A 6,683-nucleotide genomic window follows, 5' to 3' on the forward strand; every position below is an offset into this window, starting at 1 on the left:
TATATATATATATATATATATATATATATATATATATATGATATAAATCGCATTTGTCTTCCACAGTCATTTCAAGGTTTTAAACAATTGTACAACATGGTACTGAGAGAGAGAGAGAGAGAGAGAGAGAGAGAGAGAGAGAGAGAGAGAGAGAGAGAGAGAGAGAGAGAATTCTAACTTAATAAAGGAAAAATCATTACGGATTTTAACCTAAGAATGGAATAATCATTGTGGATTTTAAGTATCTTTACCTTCTACCTTTTACACTCGCACTTTTCGCGTTAATATGGTTTCAAGGCATCATTATCTCACAATTAGATATATCTCCCAGCTATTTAAACGCAGCAGCATCACTTGAATTACCAATAGTTGAGCGACATTTTTTTTTTTTTTTTGTATGGGAGAGAGAGAATTTCACTCTCACTGTCACGATCCACCATTACGAAATAAGGGAAAATTCTGCATCACTGCAACACTTAAAAGTTCCCTTAAAAAGCGTTTAGCAGAAAATCTCTATGGTCAACATCACCGCGCTTCAGAATCCGGAAAAAAAAAAAATCACAGTTCGTCATGGCGCCAACAGAATCAGTCGCGGTAAAAAGACTGGCCATTAGTTAAAGAAAAATGTCCACAACAAATATGGACAAGACAAATGCCGTCTCACTGAGGACACCTGGCTTTATTGGGGGCTCAATCAAGCTGAGACGACATCGACATTTTCCTGTTTTAATGCAGTTTGCAATAATGAAAACATGAAAAGCTTATATTACTGCACAGTTTCTATTCAATAGTTTTACACGTTTACAACCTAATTAAATAGTGAACCCTATCAATAAAACAAAACCCGAGGCTGCCAAGCATACGAAAAATATCAGATCAGGAATAAAAAAAACAGTAATGAAATAACTGTAGACTGGAAACTTTTTTTTTATTACGGAAGATTACAGACTGCAATCCCAACAGCACAAACACTAAGGGTTATCAAAGAAAATTCACGCAATAAATACAGATACATATAAATTTTCTAATAACTACGCAAAAGCGAAGTATAAAATATAAAGATAAAAACACATAAACGATGGAGGGATCAAATTTCAAAAATGGTCGAACGTCTCGTAAAGATAAAACTGACAAGTCATTAGATGTGACTCCATGGTGGCTTGGGGGTTTGAGATGTTCAGCTGGTTATCCCTCCAAATATGCTCAGTTACGACCAGTGAAAGCGTGGCCCAGAAGCTTGCAGAGGCTTCGTTGAAAAGGAGAGAAAAGAAATCATCACGATCTTGTTTTATGCTTTTGAAAACTGTCTATTCATACAACGTTCATTTTGTACAAAATACACAAATACCCAGCAACCAACAGAGAGAGAGAGAGAGAGAGAGAGAGAGAGAGAGAGAGAGAGAGAGAGAGAGAGAGAGAGAGAGAGAGAGAGAGAGGGTATCTGTTCTTCTGTCATACTCTGACCTTTGCTTTAAATGCCTCGTTCCTGCATGTACTTTCTTTCTCGCTTAATTGTTGCGCTTACTGTAAAAAGTTCGCAGGAAACGACACAACCACATTTGCGCGAAGTTCTTTCAGTGCAACAGATTACTTGTTAGCACTTCTTTTAATTACAAAATCGACCCTAACTAAAGAATACGACAGGAAAGTAACAAGGGTCTGTAGACTCCATGGTTCATGCAAGTTCAGGGAAGTCCTGCAAGAAACCTTAACAATTTACGGATTACAACGCCCACCGACCCATAACTTCAATCGAATCACTTCAAGTGCCCATTAAAGAAATTTAACACGAAATTTACGAGTGCCCTCTCTACCATCAATACCCACAAACTCGAGCCTTCCATCATATACCAATTATGGATGAGAAATTTAAATCAATTTGGAAATCGGGGAATATTCGGACCCAAAGAGCCAACTTCCTTATCTGGTCTTTTGGCCTGGTATCCTGTCGCCGCATAAAGTCATGAAACAGAACAGCGAGCGAGCCACAGAGCAATCTCAGATCTGGCTAATTCACCCAGCGTCTCAATTACTGTACAATAACATTGTAATTAAATCCAAAGCATTTTAGTGCCATATCGTAAACAGCAATTGCATGCAAGGCAGACGCAAATTGCACGCTTTCAAGATTATAAAGCAGGTTGAACCCGACCCTAAAATACCGGGCCCAGAAGAAAGAAATCACCGCTCGTATTAAATAGATCTACCATCATCTAGTGGCAGCTGAGTCTGCTTGATTATTAATGGGTATTTCTTTGACCCGCAACGAAGGCGGATGAGCTCCACAATGACAGGTAAAAATCCACTGAATATACATTCAGTCGCTATTGCCTCGGATATTGACTTCTAGCTCTGAGTCTTCTTGTTAAAGGTTAGACACTCGATCTTATGACAACCGAAAATTAAAGATATGCAAGGTTATATAAATTTAATTCCTGATTATATAAAATCTGAAAAGCTTAAAAGAATCTGATCACAAAATAACAGTTTAAAATGCAGAATTATTTTACACTGAAAAAATGATTTAATCACATATTAACAGATATTTATAAGGGGTGAGATACATTCATGTCCTACAAGAAGGTAAAAAGATAAGAATTCGATTTTATAAGAAATTCTCTAAATTTGGTCAAAGGTAAGGTAAGAAGGTAAGAATTGGAGCCTGAAAGAAATAGATCTATAAATCAGGTCAAAGTTCAAAAACAATTAAAAGCAAAACTCAAAACGGACTCAACCCTCATTTTGATGTCCTGCCGTTTGCATGAGAGGGTCAAGGTCCATTGCAATGGTAATTAATAAAAATTATTATCAGATTATGAAAAATTGCCCAGTAATAATAAGCCGAGTGTAAATTCTTTACAAAATGTGGAAGGAAAGCTGCAACACAATCCCAATTTATAAGTGTAAAAACTAGCGTAGGAAGAACTGGAAGCAAAAAAATTATTTGAAAGCTTACCTGTTTTTAAATTTCCTTTTTCAAAAGATTCCTGAAGAGAGATTCCGAGAAGAGAGAGAGAGAGAGAGAGAGAGAGAGAGAGAGAGAGAGAGAGAGAGAGAGAGGGGTCGACGACTATGCGTTTATTTTGGTAAACATTTCGACTTTCCTTCAGTGGAAAAAGAAAAATCATATCTCGTTTTTCAATCTGCATAACCATTTTATGAGGCAGTAGCAGCAAGGGGGCCAGAGAATATGAAATAAAGTTTAGGCAATACGTTTCTCATCATAAAGAATACTAGCGTGAGGGTGTAAGGAATCCCACAAAGGTCAGATATGTGTGCGTCCTTTTGAAAAAATGATGAAGGGCGAGGGTCAAGCCTAAAGCTGTGAAGTTTTACAAAGTTGATAGTTCGATAATGCCAAGATATATACGCCACAACGCTGGTAACTTCAGGAGAGAGAGAGAGAGAGAGAGAGAGAGAGAGAGAGAGAGAGAGAGAGAGAGAGAGGCACTAGCCAATTCTTCTTCCTGCATACAAGTTGCCGCCCGACGAGAGAGAGATCGATAAGAACATATTGGAGTATTCCAGTAGGCTTTGAGGGCGTCTGGCGGATCATCAGCCGCTTAAAGTGTTTGAGTGAGCTGTGGGCGGTTGGGGCAATCTGAAACGTGCCGGACATTTGGTGGGCGTGTCTGGTGATAGAGTAGAAGGGCGTCGTCTGGAAAGCCCCCCTTAACGCGATCTATAAATACCTGCTTTGATGACAAGATCCATAATTCAAGGCACCCGACACGCTCTTATCCGGACTCCCTAAATAATGGAAATTGTTGTTTATTGCCCCCCGTGGTTTTTATGCCTTTTTATACTTGTTTTTCTTTCTTCTTGCTGCCAGGTAGTGGTTACTACCGATCAAAGTGGTGGTTAGCACTGGTTAAGAAGCCTGTCAGTATAGGTCGTCCTCGTACATCAAGAGGTACTCGTGCCAACAGGCGTGTCGCCGACCTCCCCCCAACCTCCCCCTCCTCCATCTTCCCCCGGGTATCAAAACTCCACTGCTTTACAATCTCGGTCAAGATTTCGATTTCCTTCCCGAATTTATTTTGGTTATTGGATGATTTTAATCTTATTCGTAGCTTCTGCACGGATTTCAACATTTTCCATCCCTGCTAAATGTTGAATTAATCATTTCGAGATTGGTATCAAAAGCAGCGAATGCAAATATACTATTACACCTGATGCACCACTGTTGGTTGGATGCAATTATTATACTCGCATTTGCATGCTAGGAAGATTTCTCAAGCGGAGGAAGGCGCCTTCGGAGTCTTGAAGAATGATTTCTCATTTGTTTCCCATTGGCACACTATATAACTCTCTCTGTTCTTGACCTCGCCATTTCAAGACTTTCTTTCCCTTGAAAATGACATTCTATATTAGTTTCTTCCAAGTCGCAAACCTTAAAAAAAAAGATAAATAATAGAAGACCGCACGTATGAGGAGTCAGTAAAAAGTACATAGAATACAAAACACACAAAAATTCCACCATTACACAAGTCGTTTACTAGTCACAAAACTAATTAAAAAATTAATCCAAGTGCAGTTGTACGATGTTATTGTGTGCAGTCAGTAAAATACAGTTATATGTTCTAATAAAACCTCTGGAATACTGTTGCTTTCGTTCCCTTATTGTTTTCAAGAAGATAACTGTAGACAGTGAAAGCAAATGTAAATAGTAATAGCAGCAATAATAATAATACATAATAATGTTAGATGAGTCGTCTTCATAGCATATATTGAATAAGAAGGGATGAAAATGTGACTAATGTGCAGAAACGCGTTTTGAGACGATCTGATCACGTGTAGCGATGGAGAATGATATATCTGAGGAGAGGTGTATAATTCGAAGTATTAACTGGGTGGAAGGATGAGAGAAACACCTAGAAAGTTATTAACTACATCTAGTCGGAAGCGTGTTATAAGGGAAGGGTCTTGATCATCCAGGATGGTTGAAATCTGCCGGCATGGCTACGGATCTTTCCTAGATAGTGACCACCACCCCCCTCGTGTTTTAACCCGGTATGTATTCACCTTTGCGGCGCCTTTAGTACAAGCCCGTTGGGGATTACCGTAAAAACATAAACAAAAGACTGTAAATATCATTAAAGATAATGACCCCCAAGAAATGTTAGCCCTAGATGAAGACCCCCGAAAACCCTTGGGGTCACTAGCTAGGAAAGATCCAAGACTACTGGTCGTAGTGTGTGTGTAGATGCGCTACTGGTGATCCTTATGGTGCGAAAGTTTGCTCTAGGGGGTTCAAGCCTCACTTGTGCAGTTAATGGATGGACGTGTCACTGACTGTCGGTGTGTGTGTGTGTTTTTTTTTTAGGGGCACCAACTCTATTTAGGGAAGCTGTTTACCGACGAAAAAATCAATACACACATATATATATGTATGTATGTATGTATGTTTGTATATAATGTATATATAAAGCCAATATTTAGCCACAAGGGGGTCAATGCTAGAATGTACATGTCAATGTCCAAGTACTTACTCTAATCCCTATTTATGCCTAACCCCAATCTAGCACTTCTAAACTCCTGCAAACTTTGATGAATTTATGGTGTTTACAACTTTCAGGAGCCAAAACCCTCATTTGTATGCAAGGACAAATCCAATCGCACCCTCTGAATAAATATCAAATGATTTCGAACTGAAACATTTTGCTGCCCCTTTACCTTCTTCTGAACACAAGTGTAACCGAGGAGACATGTATGGCATAACTATCAAAACACATGTTGAGGACAGTGAGATTCAAATGTTATATTATTTCTCTTCTTAAGCATGAAATCCAATGAATTACATTATTATTATTATTATTATTATTATTATTATTATTATTATTATTATTATGGAGACGAACCCTATTCATGTAGAACAAGCAAACAGGGGCCACTAATATGAAATTCAAGCTTCCAAAGATTATTGAGGTTAATAGGAAGTAAGAGAAGGTAAGGAGAAATACAGAAAGAAGAGATCTCATTTATTTAAAATATACCTAATTTGCTGACAAAAGCAGTTAGTTATGGTTTGCTTACTTTGCCATATTTTTCCTAATTTTACAAACTTCTTTTTTCCTATTCAAGAAACATCAGTGTTAAAATGGAATGCCCTGTCAGAAAGCAGCCTTACATTTCACACTGCCTGATCAAATTTAGGGCTATATTTGAAAGCACAAGAATGTTTTTTTTTATCCGATTTCACTTCAAGGAAAACTCAGAAGTCTTTCAGAGGAGAAATGAAAACAGCTGGTGAAAATTAAACGCACAATCACTCTAGTCAAACTAAGAAATGATGACGAGAAAAAATAAATGGAGATAACTCCAAAGAATGCGATAAACGGAACTTGCGTCTTGAAGAGAAAAGTTCCTGGGAAACCAGAAACTCAAACAGACAGAATCCACTAACAGAATTTTATTCCTACTCTGAATCTCCTCTCGAAATGTCATCTACTATTGTATGACATATCATCTAAGCAAACAATGAAATACTGTTATGGGCATAAACAATATTATAACCCCATTGCATCTCTAGAAATTACCATAAACAAGCTGGTCAGTCTCGTTGCCACAGCAATGATAAAAAACGAATTCCGAGTTCGGTTCTTATATTTTCTGGCCTGGAAATTAAGATATTAAATGTATTCCCGTTTTCGTTTCTAACTGACACTGCATATGATTGCTAA

The sequence above is a fragment of the Macrobrachium rosenbergii genome, chromosome 25, assembly GCF_040412425.1.
Source record: "Macrobrachium rosenbergii isolate ZJJX-2024 chromosome 25, ASM4041242v1, whole genome shotgun sequence".
In the NCBI taxonomy this organism is placed as follows: Eukaryota; Metazoa; Arthropoda; class Malacostraca; order Decapoda; family Palaemonidae; genus Macrobrachium; species Macrobrachium rosenbergii.